This window comes from Cervus canadensis, chromosome 13, assembly GCF_019320065.1.
Source record: "Cervus canadensis isolate Bull #8, Minnesota chromosome 13, ASM1932006v1, whole genome shotgun sequence".
NCBI lineage: Eukaryota > Metazoa > Chordata > Mammalia > Artiodactyla > Cervidae > Cervus > Cervus canadensis.
In genome coordinates, this window is record NC_057398.1 from 35,517,737 (window position 1) to 35,533,914 (window position 16,178).

Below are 16,178 nucleotides of genomic sequence, written 5' to 3' on the forward strand. Positions count from 1 at the left end.
ATTGGAGTTTCAGGTTCATTATTAGTCCTTCCAATGAATATTCAGGACTGATTTCCCTTAGGATTCCTTTGGAGCTTGTAGGGAATCTCAATTAGAGTCCCAGGTGTCCTCCTGCCAATGGAGGAGACGCAGGAGATGGGTTCGATCCCTGGTAGGGAAGATCCCCTGGAGGTGGAAATGGCAACCCATTCCAGTAATCTTACCTGGAAATCCCATGGACAGAGGAGCCTGGCGGGCTACAGTCCATGGGGTTGCAAAGAGTTGGACAAGACTGAACATGCATGCACGGCACGCACTGCCCCCCTAAAACTGTGAAGCCAGAACTCTGACCTCAGAAATGGACTGTGGGATGCTATGTCCTTCTGCAACGCCATCCAGCCTGATGGACGTCCAGACAGAAGGACGTCTAGAGCAGAAAATGTGTGACTGCCCATCCCGTGTCTGTTTTCCCAGGTTCCTCCCCATCTGCCTGGAGTGATGGGCAGGACTGGGACCCTGGGACGGTGACATCCTCCATCCCCACGGGGCTCTCGACAGGAGCCAGGATCCCGACATGCACCCAGGGGCCACCCGCCTCCTGTCACAGGTCTGATTTCCCAGAACTCAGTGGAAACAAAGCCACACACTTCAGCCTGGATTTTCTGTGTTCCCACTTGTCTTGTTTACTTATCATTAGCGCAATGCTGCGGCAAGGTTTGATCAAATGGGAGCAGTCTGGGTCAATGTCAGGAATCAGGCTGTGTGCCTGGGCCCTTCCTGACTACCTGCAGGCAAAGAACTCCCCCCACTATTTAGTAGTCACTCAGCATATAATTACTGAGCACCTACTGTGTTTCAAGCATCATCCTTTTTTTTTAACCAAAGATGATTTGTTTTTTTCTCTCTTTCTTTTTTATTTTTTGAATTATGAAAGTGTAATAATACATTTACAGGAGACTTGGAAAATACAGAACACAGTTACATATAGTTCCACTATATATTCAAATTCTTTTTTAATATTACAATTCTTTTTAAGTAGATAAATTAAGATTTTTACTTGGAGTTTCAATATCAAGCCCTCAAAAATTAATAGAATGAATAGACAGAAAAGTAGAAGGATATAGTAGACCTGAAAATCACCATGAACCAATTCAACATAATTAAGATTTATACAATTTTCACACAATAGTAGGATATAAATTCTATTCAAGTTCCCACAGACTATAAACACTGAAACATATCCAGGGACATAAGATCAGGTGCAAAAGTTTGATGGTCTAAAAGTATTGAAATCCTACAGAGTCTGTTCTCTTATCACTGTGGAATTAGGTTAGAAAACAACATCCAAAGATATTTGAAAATTACCCATATATTTTCAAATGCAGTGTGACATTTACCAAGAGAGATCTTAGACTTAGCCATTGAAAGCCTCAATAAAGTTGGAAGACTGAAAACATTATTTTTTTTAAAGAAAGTATTTATTTGGCTGTACTGAGTCCTAGTTCCAGCACACAGGATCTTTAATCTTCATTGTGGCATGCAGGATTTTTTAGTTGCAGCATGTGGGATCTTAGTTACCCGACCAGGGATTGAACCCAGACCCTCTGCATTGAAAGTGCAGAGTCTTAACCACTAGACCACCAGGCAAGTCCCTCCAGGCATCATTCTAGATGCTGGCAATAGACTAGTAGGCAAAACAAGATGTTGAGCTATGCTAATAATCATTTCTTATTGTGATAAATAATTAACAAAATACAGATAATAATGGGTAAGCCTGTGGTCATGCCTACTATTTATGGAGCACTCAGTTTACGCCAGGCTCTGTGCCCAGTGCCCTCCTTCAACCTTCACAACCACCTATGTGTACTAGTAATATCCCCACTTGACAGAGAGGACAACACAGGCTCAGAGAAGCTAGGTGCCAGCCGCCCTTCAGTAGGTGGGAGTTAAGAAGTTTGAGACTCGATCCTGGTCTAGGTCTGCCCTCAGAGGTTCAGCGTGATGCTTCTGCGTCCTTCAGCTCCTGGGCTCCTCCTCAAGGCTTCAACTGACCACCTTGCTCCAAGCTACCCCACCCAAGGGGATGGCTAGAGAAGAGGACCCAGGGGCCAGTTCAGGCAGATGTGGGTGGCACAGAGTTGCCAAATGTTGCAAGGGACATACTTAGACTAAAAAGTTATGGGTTGTTTATCTGAAATTCTAATGTAACTGGAAGTATTACTTCCACTAGTGAAATCCAGCTGTCTTAGGGGTTGGGGTGCAGAGCAAGGTGGACATTCCCAGCAGGAAGAAACATGGGCAAGGGGTTTGGGGGGAACATCCCAGGAAGATTCACCTTTGGGCCCCTTGTTTGTTTATAATTGAAGTCTCATTGATTTATAATATCATGTCAGTTTCAGGTATTCAGCAAAATGATTCAATTATAAATAACCTGTGTATGTATGTGTGTGTGTGCTCAGTTGCTCAGTGGTATCTGACTCTTTGCAGCCCCATGGACTGTAGCCCACCAGGCTCCTCTGTCCATGGGATTTCCCAGGCAAGAATACTGGAGTGGGTTCCATTTCCTCTTCCAGGGGATCTTCCTAACCCAGGGATCGAACCTGTGTCCCCTGTGTCTCCTGCGTTGGTATATGGATTCTTTACCACTGAGCCTCCTGGGAAGCCTGTGTACATATCTATATTCTTTTTTCCCATTCTGTTCTATTATAGTTTATTATAAGACAATGAATATAGTTCCCTGTGCTACACAATAAATCCTTGTCATTTATCTCTTTTATATATGGAAACATGCATCTGTTAATCTCATACTCCCATTTTATCCCTCCCCCACCTGTGGGCCTTTAACATAAAGTCTGAAAAGCTGACTTGGCTCCTGGCTGACCTCGCTAGAACCACTGGGGCCAGTCCAAGCCTGCCAGGCAGGAGGTGCATGACCTGAGTCAAAGACTCATGGCACCCCATCAATTGTTGGGGTGCCCAGTTTGGTGCTCTGTGGTGACCTAAAGGGGTGGGATGGGGGTGGGGGAGTGGGAGATCCAAGAATGAGGGGATATGTGTATACATACACTGATTCACTTTGTTGTGCAGCAGAAACTAGCACAACATTGTAAAGCAATTATATGTCACTGGGGACACGCTTTTAGCTTCTGCCTGGTCAGGTCGGGGGGTTCCTTGCAGTCTTTGAACCTCGCTCCTGGTTCACTCTCCCGGAATGATGCTCACGCAGGTTCTCAGACATTCGAGAACCTTTCCTTCCTGCCACCTAGAAGTTCAGGTGTGAGCTTCCTGTCTTCTGATGGCTTTCATTCAACCAACATTTGCTTATGAGCTTTACTAGTACAAGAGTGACGTGTGAGTCTGGCTTAGTGCTTCCTATTTACAACGGTAACTAGGACACTTCCTCATCTACTCCCCCACATGCTGCCAACCCCACCCTCACTGATTCCAGCCACACTCTAGAGCTGCCGGGGCCTGTCCCTTCTGCCTAGAACACTGCCTCCACAAGAGAAAGAAAGATAAATGAGCTAGATGACTAGCACCTAACCCGAGCTGGCACAGACAGGATGTTTTGTGAATAAATGGATGATTCAGTGTAAAGGGCTCCGTGTCTAATATTTTGCTTGCTAGGCTGGACTCACCCTGAGTGTGCCCCTCAAGGTCACCCCCCCCACACACACACACACCACCCCCAAAAGGCCATCTAGGCCCACAATTCGGCCCTTCCAACCAGCTCAGTACAGGTTCACCTGGGTTGTCTGGGTCATCTCCAAGATGGACCAGCCCAAACCTGGAGGCTCCCACCCTGGGTTCTCAAATACCTCAACCTGGCACACATACCTATGTGCCACATAGCCCCAAGGATGCCCAGCAAAAGTGACTTGATAGGCAGGGAGATGGACCCTCCAGGCCATGGTTACAAGAACCAGTTCCCACCTCAGCTCAGACACACACGTCACCTTCCCACAGTGCTCTGGCTGTGGGGCCATCAGCTGAACTGACACTGCAGATGGAACATTGTCTCTGTGTTAAGAATTTTGACGTGCATACTCACATTCTGTGCTGGGCTGGTAAGTGTTTAACAACCGACTCTCTTGGGGGGAGGTGTGTCCATAAATATATGTGCATAAGTATAAACTTTGCTACAAATAAACACTTGATTACTAAATCCACCTCAACAAAAGAAATCACTCATGTCACTGAAGAGTGAGTGCCATTCTGACATGAAGGTTGATTAATATTTCCATTTAGTGAGGAAGAGAGGAACAGTGAAAATGTGTACTGGAACTTCACTTTTTTGCTGAATTGCATCAGTGTTTAGGGCCTCCCGATATCTCAGCAATAAAGAATCCCCTTACGATACAGGAGACACGGGTTCAATCCCTGGGTCAGGAAGATCCTCTGGAGGAGGGCTTGCAGGACAGAGGAGCCTGGTGGGCTGCAGTCCATGGGGTCACAAAGAGTCAGACAAGACTGAAACAACTTAGCACACATGCACACATCACAGTGTTTGAACACAGGAAGAATACGTTCTTAATTTTTTTGTGCTAGTCACAATGCAGTGACCAGAGACATGACTCACTTTCAAGTTTAACCTGCATTATTATCATATTCTCCATCACTCTCTTAAACCTATAAAATCAACACGACAACAAAGCAAGCCCTGATTAATAGTGTTTACCAACTTCCTTGGTATAAATCTTCCACCATAACTGATTCCAAGCCACTGAGTTGGCGTCGCCAGCCATGGAATTGAGAAGAGACACACAGCAGCTGCCACTGCGCAGTCTTTCCAGATGGAAATAAACTGAAGGGCAAAGACAATAGTAACACACAGTAAAATAATAAAAAAGTGATGACTTTTGAATACTTGCTTTCTTTTTAATGTAATTTATTGAATCGTAAGTTGTAAAACTAAATTGTTAGTGATGACCATATTTAACCACTGGCTCACAAAATTCCTGAAAAGTGACCATTCCACTCTCATGAGGCAGTACAAGTCAGCTCCCACAATCCAGTGAGTACAGATCTCATTCCCCTACAGCTCTGTAGAGTAGGTTTTACTGTCCCTGTTTCACAAATCAGGATGTGGAGGCTCAGAGGCCACTAGTCAAGTGCTCGTGCCCAGGATGGTCTGATGCCGAGGTGATTTTAGACACCCACCTGTCACTCAGCTGATGTGAAGTGGGACTGAACCACAGGTGTGTTGGGGGTTTGCTGCTGTGTCAGGAATCTGTGAACACACTATCTCAGCCTGATGTGGCCTCAGATGTCACAGCCCCAGCAGGTAGAATCCACTAAAACAAAGTTAACAACAGCCTTCAAGAGAAGATAACATGGCAGCAGACTTTTCCCTTCCATAACATAATACAGGGGAGCTTTGCCCATCAAGTTCTAAGAAGAGAGGTCAGAGATTTCCCTGGTGGTCCAGAGGCTAAGACTCTGTGCTCCCAATGTAGAGGGCCTGGATTTGATCCGTGGTCAAGGAGCTAGATCCCATATGCAGCAACTAAGACCTGGCACAGACAAATAGATAATTTTTTTTCAATTTTTAATTAAAAAATAAAATAGAGGGGTCAAGGACTTTCCCTGGTACTCCAGTGATTAAGACTCTGCACTTCCAATGCAGGGGGCACAGGTTCAATCTCTGGTCGAGGAACTAAAGCCCCCACATGCTGTGCAGCGAGGTGAAAGAATAAACAAGAGCATAAGCATTAAAAAAGAGAGGCAGGGGTCAAATCTCATAGCCCATATGCTGAAACTCTCCAGCCAAAAATAGTTCAAAAGTATGGGGTTGGGCCTCAAGGTTCCTTAAGCTCAAGACTACTGACGTTTGGGACTGGACTTTCTTGGTTGTACTAGAAGGGAGCCGTCCTGGGCATCAGAGGATATTGAGAGGCACCCCCAGCCTCTGCCCACTATATGCCCTGAGTGGGCATAACACTCCAACCCAGAGTTATGACAACGACCATAAGTGTCTCCAGACATTGCTAAATGTCCCTGGGCAAGGGGTGGAGGAGAGGAGGGAAGAATCACCTCATGGTGAGAACTGTCAGGCTCAGGAAAAGAGGGGCCGGGGAACCCAGCTCAGTGGACATATGGAGGGACAGACTGATGAATGATCTATGTGTGCCCTGGGCCCCAGAGTTGGCCTAGGGCACTGGCTGAGCAACAAGAAGGCTTGGCCAGAGTGGAAGAGCCCAGGTAACTCTCAGAGCCAGCAAAACGCACTCCAACAGACTGCCAGCCTTGAGTCTTGAAGTCTGGGCTTTTTCTAGAATGATAGTCATGCGTATTTGTGTGAGGGTGAGGCCTAGAACTGTGGACTTCTTTCAGACTCACCAGCTGTGTCTCTGATTAATTTCATAGCTATGGAGGGACTTCCCTGGTGGTCCAGTGGATAAGAATCTGTCTAACAATGCAGGGGACATGGGTTGGACCCCTAGTCAGGCAAGATTCCGCATACCACAGAGCAACTAAGCCCATGCGTCACAACTACTGAGCCCATGTGCTGCAACTACTGAAGCCCATGCACCTTGAATCTACGCTCCACAACAAGAGAAGCCACCAAAATGAGAAGCCCGAGCACCGCAGCTGGAGAGTAGCCCTTATTCACGGCAACTAGGGAAACTCTGCTCGCAGCAACAAAGACCCAGTGCAACCAAAATAAAATTAACTAACTTTTTTAACATTCTTAAAAAAAAAAAACATATCTATGGAGTCCGCCATGTGCCTGATGCTGCAGGTGCCAGGGAGACACAGTTGAGAGGGGAGCAGACCCTGCCCTCTGTCCCCTCTGGAATGAAAGCTCTGAGGGGGCAAGAATGTTGGGTTTTGCAGAACCCACAGCAGGTGTTCCATGTGTACCTGCTCAATGGAGGAATGGGAGATGGGAGTTTTCAGTGTGGCTGGGGGCGCAGATACATAAACCTATAGTAATACAGGGTTAAGAAAAACTTTGTGAACCCCTGAGTTGAGAGGAAGCACCGGCAGGAGCCAGCCAGCTAAGAGTGCCGGCAGAAGGCAGAGCATGTGGGAAGACATGAAGGTGAGAGAGCATTGCTGGTCGACTGTATTATTTTCTGGACTGCTGCTGCAACAAGTGACTACAAATTTAGTCAGTTACAATAACATAAGTTAATTCTCTGACAGAACTGGAGGTCAGAAATATAAAATCAGTCATTGAGTGTCACAGACTAACTTGGGATCCTCCCCCCAAATTCCTATGTGGGGTGTGTGTGTGTGTGTGTGTGTGTGTGTGTGTGCACGCATGTTCAGTCACTCAGTCCTATCCTTTGCGACCCTTTGCACTGTAGCCTGCCAGGCTCCTCTGTCCATGGGATTTCCCAGGCAACAATACTGGAGTGGGTGCTATTTCCTATATGCACAGGGAAGAGGTCAGGTGAGAGCACAGCAAGAAGGCAGTCACTACAAGCTGGGAAGAGAGCCCTCCCTCAAAATCAAATTCTCTGGTACCTTGAACTTGGACTCCCAGCCAACAGAAGTATGAGAAAATAGATCCATGTTGCTTAAACCACCTAGACTACGACATTTTGCCATGGCTTACCCAGTAGACGATACACAAGGCGAAAAGCAGTGTCATGAGGGCTGCTCCTTTCAGAGACTCTAGAGGAGAATCCTCCTTGCCTTTCCCAGCTTCTAGAGGCACCTGCATTCCTTGGCTCATGGCCTCATCCTCAATTCGCTCCAGCCTCTGTTCCTGTTGTCACATTGCCTTCTCTGACTCTGATCCTTCTGCTTCCCTTTGATAATGATCCTTGAGATGACAGGAGGCTCACCTGAATAATCCAGGATCGCCTCCCTGTCTTGAGGCCCTTAACACTAGCCATGTCTGCAAAATCCCTTCTGCCTATGAGGGCGCATGGTTATAGGTTCTGGGGACTGGGACCTGGACATCTTTGTGGGCTCAGTCACTAAGTTGTATCCAACTCTTTGTGACCGCATAGACTGTAGCCTGCCAGGCTCCTCTGTCCATGGGATTTTCCAGGCAAGAATACTGGAGGGGCTTGCCATTTCCTTCTCCAGGGGATCTTCCCAACCCAGGGATTGAACCTGTATCTCCTGCTTGGCAGGTGGATTCTTTACCACTGAGCCACCAGGGAAGCCCATTTTTGGAGGGCCCCTATTCTGTCTAGCAGGTTTCCCCGGTGGCTCAGTGATAAAGAATCTGCCTGCAATGCAGGAGACCCCGGTTCAATCCCTGAGTTGGGAAGATCCCCTGGAGGAGGACGTGGCAACCCACTTCAATATTCTTGCCTGGAGAATCCCATGGACAGAGGAGCCTGGCGGGTTACAGTCCATAGGGAGGCAAAGAGTCTGACACAACTGAAGCAACTGAGCATGCATGCATGCATTCTGCCTAGCACACTGCTGCTGCTGCTGCTAAGTTGCTTCAGTCATGCCCGACTCTGTGCGACCCCACAAACAGCAGCCCACCAGGCTCCTCTGTCCCTGGGATTCTCCAGGCAAGAACACTGGAGTGGGTTGCCATTTCCTTCTCCAATGCATGAAAGTGAAAGTGAAGTTGTTCAGTCGTGCCCGACTCTTAGTGACCCCATGGACTGCAGCCCACCAGGCTCCTCCATCCATGGGATTTTCCAGGCAAGAGTACTGGAGTGGGGTGCCATTGCCTTCTCCGCCTAGCACACTACAGTTGGCCAAAGAGAAGCTGTGTGTGTGTGTGTGTGTGTGTGTGTGTGTGTGTGTTGGGGGCTGCACCAGGTCTAGTTGTTAAAAAATCGACTTGAATTGGTTCCTCCTGAGGACCCAAGCCATATCCTTCAGGGTGGAGCAAGCAACAGTAACCCCTGCGGGCTTCTCTCTTAACAGTACCAGAAGCCAAATCCATCCCCACTTAAGGGAAAAACTCATCCCCACTTATGAACCTTGATCTGAAAATTCGGCCAGCTTCAGGTTCAGGTACAACAAGATCAACAAGGTCAAGTGATATCATCAGGCCTCCATCTTTCCCAAAGATAAAGTCTCCTCTAGGATCAGATTAGCTGGGCAGGGGTGGGGGGGGGGGGTGTCACCTGAAACCTAAAACTTGCCATCCTTACCACTCAGCTGCCCCCCAAGGTCATCTACAGGAAAGATAATACCTACCCAGCAGAAAATGCCTAGGAAGACTGGTGTCAGAGATGTGAGTGGGTACCCTGATTGGCAGGTTCTGAGTCACGGGCCCACCCCCAAGAAGAGGAGGGCAGGGTCTTAGAAATGCTGAGAACAGCCTCTTGTGTGATAGTGGGTGCTGCTACGGGGAGGGGGGTGGTTGCTGGTCCTGCAGAAACAGCAGTGCCCCTGGTTGTGGTGGCCCGGTTGAGGCCCCTCCCAGCTTTAGCTCTGCAACAATCCTTCCAGCGGACCCCTAGTCTCTGAGGACCTTTCTGTCCCTGAAACCAGAGAGTCCAATCACAGCACAGAGGGTGGTTCAGGCCTCCATCCTCTGCCTCCAGGTCACCACTTGTCCCTGGCAATCAGTGACTTTGTGGGTTCTGCCATTGATTCTGGGGCACCCTGGTGTCTGAGGCCCCCTGGTACCATCCACAAGGATGTTAGAAGCACAATCTCAACCTAAAATGAATGTCTAATGTATCAAAGGAAATGTGGTAAGAAGTTTCACTTGAATTCCAACGCACCAGGTCTAGACAGGAGGCCAAGAGGTGAGAGACAGCGTCGCTCCAAGTCTGGGCTGGAGGTAAGCAGTAGGGTGATGGAGGTTTCCTCTGAAAACAAACCATATACTCTGCACCCAGTGGGTGATTAGCAGATGTTTTTTGATGGATGTAGGCTGTTAGAGAATGGAACCAAAATAATCCCCCACGTTGAAAAATAAAACATGGCCATATCCTGTGCCACGTCCCCTTGGGCCTTGGGAAAGAGCACCTATGCTACAAAACCAGTGCCTCTGCATGCTGGGTTCTGGAGGGCAATGCAGACGGCAGGTCCTGGCCATCGTGTCCCCCACTCCCAAGCCTGCCCTGGTCCCTGGTCCCAAGCCCAGCCTCCCCACCCTGTCCTCATCCTGACCCAGCAAGCAGGGCTTGGCTAGCCTGACCTGTTTTGCCTTTCTAAGTGGAAACAGGCTGCTGAAAAAGAAAGTCAGCTCGGGGCAGAACCTGGTAACTCTTGATTCATGTTCACCTCTGACCAAGACAGAAACCCAGCTGTGGTTATCAGAAAGCAACTGAGAGGCTGGGAGTGGTGGGGTGGGAGGGGAGCAGGAGGAGGAGGAGGGAGGCAGGATGGGAGGTTGGGGGAATAGAGAAGTTCTGAATCACAGGATCTTATTCATGGAGCCCATGTGGCCACAGGGTGGGATGGGGTGAGGGTGGAGAGTAGGAGTCCTCTGTGGGGGCAGGCTGCACAGAACAGGGCTTCCATATCCCCCATCTCCCTCATGCCCCCCACCTCTCCAGAGCGCATAGCATTTCCATGGAAGAGTGAGGGCAGCAACTCTCCTAAGATCAAGGGCGTGGAGATGGTCCCAGGCCTGGGAGGGGTGAGCTGGCCCAGTCTGTTGGGGGTGTATGAGTCAACAGTCACCTGAATCTTGCTAGCAGATTCCAGGGGACCAGGGTGGTGGCCTTGACAGAACCCTGGAGCGAATGTCCCCACCTAAGCAGGGTGAGGCAGGGCAAGGCTCAGCAAGCTCAGGCCCCAGCGAACCTCCAGGGCCAAACCCGCCATTGATTGGCCAACCCACGGAATGGAGGTGGAAACCCACCCTCCCCACCCCCCACCCCCCACCCCCCCTGTGGCCAACAACTGTCAGAACCACTTGAAAAGGGGAAGTCTCCCACTGGTTAGGAATTTCAGACTTTGGAAAGGTCAGGATTAATTAGCAAACTGGTTGCTTCGAGGAGCTTAGAAAGGCAGTGGAGGGGACGGGACCAGGATTAAGAGGCCAGAATGGAGAAGGTGTGTCTGGGGGCAGCCCATCAGCAAGCAGGCTCCCTGGGGTACAGTGGCAACTCTCAGGTTGATGGTGGGGGGCTCACTCTGACCTGAAACTCCATGCAGGGAGCAGCTCTCACCCCAGGAGCCTGGGCCACTGCTCTCTACCTCTTCCCACAACCACAGGGAAACTTCCAGGGAACTGGGACCTCCAAGCCCAGAAAGAACGCCTCCAAAATTCCTTGGGATTTTTTCTTTTCTAGTCAACTATGTGTCTATTTATAGATGTGGAAATATGCGTGGAGAAAGGACTGGAAGGAAACACACAAAATGTTAACATGCTTATTTTCTTCTTCTTGGTGTCATTTTATTTTTTTAAAAAAAGACTCTCAAGATAAGAAAAAAGATACTTTTAAGTATAATTAATCTTGATATAAGTGTTCATGCTTGTTACAGGAGAGTGGAAAGGAGAAATCAGAAATCACCAAAGCACTTCAACCATTAACATCTTGTGTTTTCCTTTCACTGTTCCTCCCATGCAGACATTTTGGATGTAAGGCTGTTTGTTTAACATATCCATGATCATCTTAGATTACTACAAAGCTTTTCCATGTGACCACAGAATCACCATAATCATCTTTCAAAATGTCTATCTAATATTTATGCAGTAGATAATGTTAATACCATTATTCATCTGGCCATTCTCCCATGTTAGCATATCTAAGTAGTTTCCAACTCACGATTATAAATAACACTGCTGTGAACATCTTTGTATGGAAAAGTCTTTCATTTTTTTGGAGATTATTGTCTTCAAATTCTCACATTTATAGATATGGGATTACAGTGTGAAAGGCGGCCACACGTGAAGCAACAGGGTGAACCTGAACCAAGTTAGTCTCACTCCCAATTCCCCAATCTTTAATCCTAACAAAGGAAAATGGGAATGGGACATGGCACATGGCATGTGCCTCTGGGACATGGCAGGAATGTGGTGTCTCCTGCCTCTACCACGATCCCCCTACCTACCGCATCCACCCAACATGCATAGTTTTTACTATTATTATTATTATTCTTTTTTTTTTGGCCACACCACATAGCATGAGGGATCTTAGTTCCCTGACCAGGGGTTGAACCCACACCCTCTGCAGTGGAAGCATGGAGCCTCAACCACTGGACCTCCAAGGAAGTCCAACATGCATGGTTTTTATTGTTAGCAGTAAATAAAACCCTATGAGTCCAGCCCTGCCACTTTTGACAGGTTGTCACAGAGAGTGAGGAGAATTAAAAGACTCCCCAGCAGAGTTGGGAAGCTAAGGTCTTAGGAATGAGCTGCCTGGACCATGAGGGAGAAATCCCTTGCGCCACAAGTGGGAAGGCTTCTCAGCCATGAAGCACCAGCTACGTCTTCCAAGATGGGCAGAGTTCCTGCTGACAGAGCAGAGAGTGGCACACTCCCAGAGCTGGGGCCCCAGGGTGTGGGTTGGCAGTTAGGGCACATGGAGAGGAACCCAGGAGGTAAGAAACCTGTGAGAGGCCAGACTGACAGAGGAGCAAGTCAGTTCCAGGGGGGCAGGGACTTAATTTGTCCCCCCAGTGAATCTCCAGGGATGTGAGAGAAAGCCCTCCCCTCTTTCTTCAGTGTTTTGGAGGATTTCCACTTTCTCACCTTTCAAGCACCCCATCCCCTGGACTCCCCCATCTTCTCCAGGCCTATGTCCCATCCCACCCTCTCAGCCATTGCCTCCTCTACTCCCTCCCTGGTTCCCGTTTTTCTGCAGAGACCACAGCATCCTGTCCCCGCCCAGGAGGGCTGCTGCATGCATGGAGGGTGAGCAACTTCCTGTCCCTGCCAGACTCCAAGGGGCTCCTGTCTCCTGGCTGGTCCAGCCCCAGAACAGAGGGCCATCCCACACTCACACACCTCACAGCGGCATGCTCACACTTACCCACACACACTCACTCCCACCTTCACTCACACTCCCTGTCCACCCTCCCACTGACTCAGAACACCTTACCATGCTGCCCCACGAGAGAAGCAGGGTCCTGGCCAATGGGACCAGCTGGCTGACATCCACTGTCCCCAGCAGCTGTACCCCGCCCCCGCCTCAGCTCCTGCCCCCTCAATGGACACAGGGTGACATGTCCAGAGGAAAGACCCAGGTCTGTGTATACAAGGTGACATGCCCAGAGGAATGATCCAGGTCCATGGACACCAGGTGACATGTCCAGAGGAAGGACCCAGGTCTGTGGACACAAGGTAACACACCCAGAGAAAAGACCCAGGTCCATGGACACCAGGTGACACACCCAGAGAAAAGACTCAGGTCCATGGACACCAGGTGACACACCCAGAGAAAAGACTCAGGTCCATGGACACCAGGTGACACACCCAGAGAAAAGACCCAGGTCCCTGGATATAAGGTGATATGCCCAGAGGAAAGACCCAGGTCCCAACCCTGGTCCCTCTACTTGTTACCTGGGAGGAGACCAGGGTTGTGGCCTCTTTCCCTGTCTGCAGGAGGCTTCAGTGATTAAATGACATAACGTGTGCTAAAGGCTGAGCAGGTTGAGTGCTATGCAAGTCACATGGACTGCAAGCGGACGGTTAAACATCCTCACCACCAGAACACCTCAGACGTCTAGCTGCCAGGCCAGCTCTGGGGCCCTGGGGCTCAGCACCCTGCAGCTGCTCTCTGCGCCCACAGACACTGGAGCCAAAACCCAGCACCCTGGCCCTACCTCGCTTCCTGCCAGCCAGACACACCCAGACAGCACTTATCCCCAAACTGGGGCATCTCCGCCCTCGAACTGGGGACCCCTCAGCCCCTCCTGCCCAATGGCTTTGATCAATATTGTTTTGTAACTATTTTATGGCTCCCCTCAGGTTTCCCTTGTGGCTCAGAGGGTAAAGAGTCTGCCTGCAATGCAGGAGACCTGGGTTCAATCCCTGGGTTGGGAAGATCCCCTGGAGGAGGGCATGGCAATTGATTCCAGTATTTTTGCCTGGAGAATCCCATGGACAGAGGAGCCTGGCAGGCTACAGTCCATGGGGTCACATAGAGTTGGACACAACTGAATGACTAACACACACACACACACACACACACACACACACACACACACACACACACACACACACCCCACTCTACTGTGCCTCTCTGCTCTAAATATTCTGATGCTTTTCCTCCTCCAGTCCGGGGATGCACACTACCCACCTCCCTTTTCTGGCCTCAGAGCCCCTTTCTGCTCCATCATTCCCTATCCTGTCTGTCCACACCCCACCCTGACCACTTGGCCACCGTGCACCTCCACCTCCTCCCTCTCCCTCCACACCTGCAGCCTCTTCCTGTTACCTCCTCCCCCTCCCCCATCCTCACCACCCAATCAGACCAAGCCAGCTCCCTGGAACCCAGCCAAAATTTCAGTCCAGGCGAGTCCTTCCTTGAGCAGTGCTTCTGTGGACAGGATGGCAGTGGGAAAGGAGGTGATTCCAATTGGAGCATCAGGGGACCGGAACCGAGTGTGACCAGTGTGAACTGGGCACAGGGGCCACACCCGTGTCCATCCTGCCGGGAGCCCCAGGTGGCTGTGGGGTTCTTGTTGGCTCAGCCCTTTCGCTCTATCAGGCAGTCATCTGAGGGGCGCATGTTGGGGTAGACTGGACTGAGGCCCCCTGCCTGTTCTGAAATAGCTTTCCTGCCACTCTTGGAGCGACGCCCACAGCCAGGGGAAGAGAAGCGCCCAGCTGCTCCTGTGGAGTCCTGAGCCCATCCCAGGCTGATCTGCAGCCCGTCTGCAGATCTGGGAGGCCCGCCTCTGCCCCCAGCAATCTTCCGAGGACCTTCCCATGGCCTGCAGGTGGGGATCCATGCCAGAGACTGGGAAATCTCCACCCTGGCCATTGCCCAGGGAGCAATCACACTGGCGGCAGGCATTTGATATCCAACTGCCCAGGATGGCTCGCCTTGTGTGGGCCTGCTGATTATGAATTCAGTGTCGCTGGGTGCGAAAGACAAATGTCATTTATGCTGCTTTGCACTCTGTACAGCTTGGAAGCCAGGTTTGGGACCAGATGGACCTGAGTTTGAAGCCCAGCCATGCCTCTCCTTAGCTGTGTGACCCCTGCAAGTGACTTAACCTCTCTGAGCATCAGCTTCCTCAGCTGTATGATGGCGATTGCTGAGAGAACTTACCTTCAGGATTTGGAGGATGAAGTCATCTTGTGCTTATGAAGTCAGTCATGGGGTGGGCACTCAGATGGTCTCCTAGGAAAGAAGTAGAAGTAGCTGCTGTCATTGATATTATTTCTTTTTTAAAATATCTATTTGTTTATTTGGTTGCTTCAGGTCTTAGATGTGGCACACAGGATCTTTGTTGCATCTTGCGGGATCTTCCGTTGTAGTGCATGGACTCTCTAGCTGTGGCTCACGGGTTGCAGCAGTTTTGACATGCGGGTTTAGTTGCTACCCCGCATGTGGGATCTTATTTCCCAGACTAGGCATTCAACTGGTGTCCCCTGCATTGCAAGGCAGATTCTTAACCACTGGACCGCCCAGGGAAGTCCTGATATTATTTCTTAACTCCCCTCGAGACTTAAGTAGGCAGTGCTCAGGAGGTAATAGCAGCCTTAGGGCCCTGAGCCAGGACCCAGGGGTGGGATTGAAGCATGAGGCCTGATCCAGGCTTTTCTTTATTTGCAACCTGGAGCTCACTCTCTCCCATACCCTGGAGACAGAAAAGGAGAATGAGTCCATACCGAGTTTGTTTCAACTCCCTCTCAAAGGACCAGCAGGTGAAGTTCTGCTGGGCTGCCTGTTTGCTTTTGTCACACTGCTGTTCTGTAAGGCTCTTATCACTGGATGAAGGGTCACGGTAACTTGGCTGGTTTCCAGGGCTGGCAGAAGAAAGAAGACCCACCTTCAGTTCTGCTTCTCCCCTCTTCAAGAGGGCTGTGTCCTTCCATCCTTCCTTCTTCTTCTCTAAGAGGTCCCAGGTGGTAAATGGTGGTGGTGGTTCGTGGTTTAGTCACTCAGTCATGTCTGATTCTTGCAACTATAGCTCGTCAGGCTCCTCTGTCCATGGGATTTTCCAGGCAAGAATACTGGAGTGGGTTGCCATTTCCTTCTCCAGGGGATATTCCCAACCCAGGGATCGAACCCACATCTCCTGCATTGCAGGTGGTCTCCTGTATTGCAGGTGGATTCTTTGCCACTGAGCCACCAAGGAAGCCCCTGGTAAATGGGTGGGTGGATAAAAATCACGGTAACAGGTGGAAGGAGGAACCA

At 49.7% G+C, this 16,178-nt stretch overlaps 1 long non-coding RNA gene and 1 other non-coding gene across 2 annotated transcripts; both read right to left on the reverse strand.

Annotated features, from left to right (window-relative positions):
• Nucleotides 1-1,553: 1,553 nt before the first annotated feature.
• TRNAE-UUC lies at nt 1,554-1,626 on the reverse strand. Its single transcript has one exon. It is a non-coding gene; the product is annotated as a tRNA-Glu (tRNA).
• Nucleotides 1,627-11,307: 9,681 nt separating this feature from the next.
• LOC122452253 lies at nt 11,308-15,946 on the reverse strand. The gene is made up of 3 exons (XR_006272639.1): nt 15,811-15,946; nt 15,087-15,158; nt 11,308-12,353 (listed from the first exon to the last, which is right to left on the reverse strand). It is a non-coding gene; the product is annotated as an uncharacterized LOC122452253 (long non-coding RNA).
• Between the last annotated feature and the right edge of the window lie 232 nt (nt 15,947-16,178).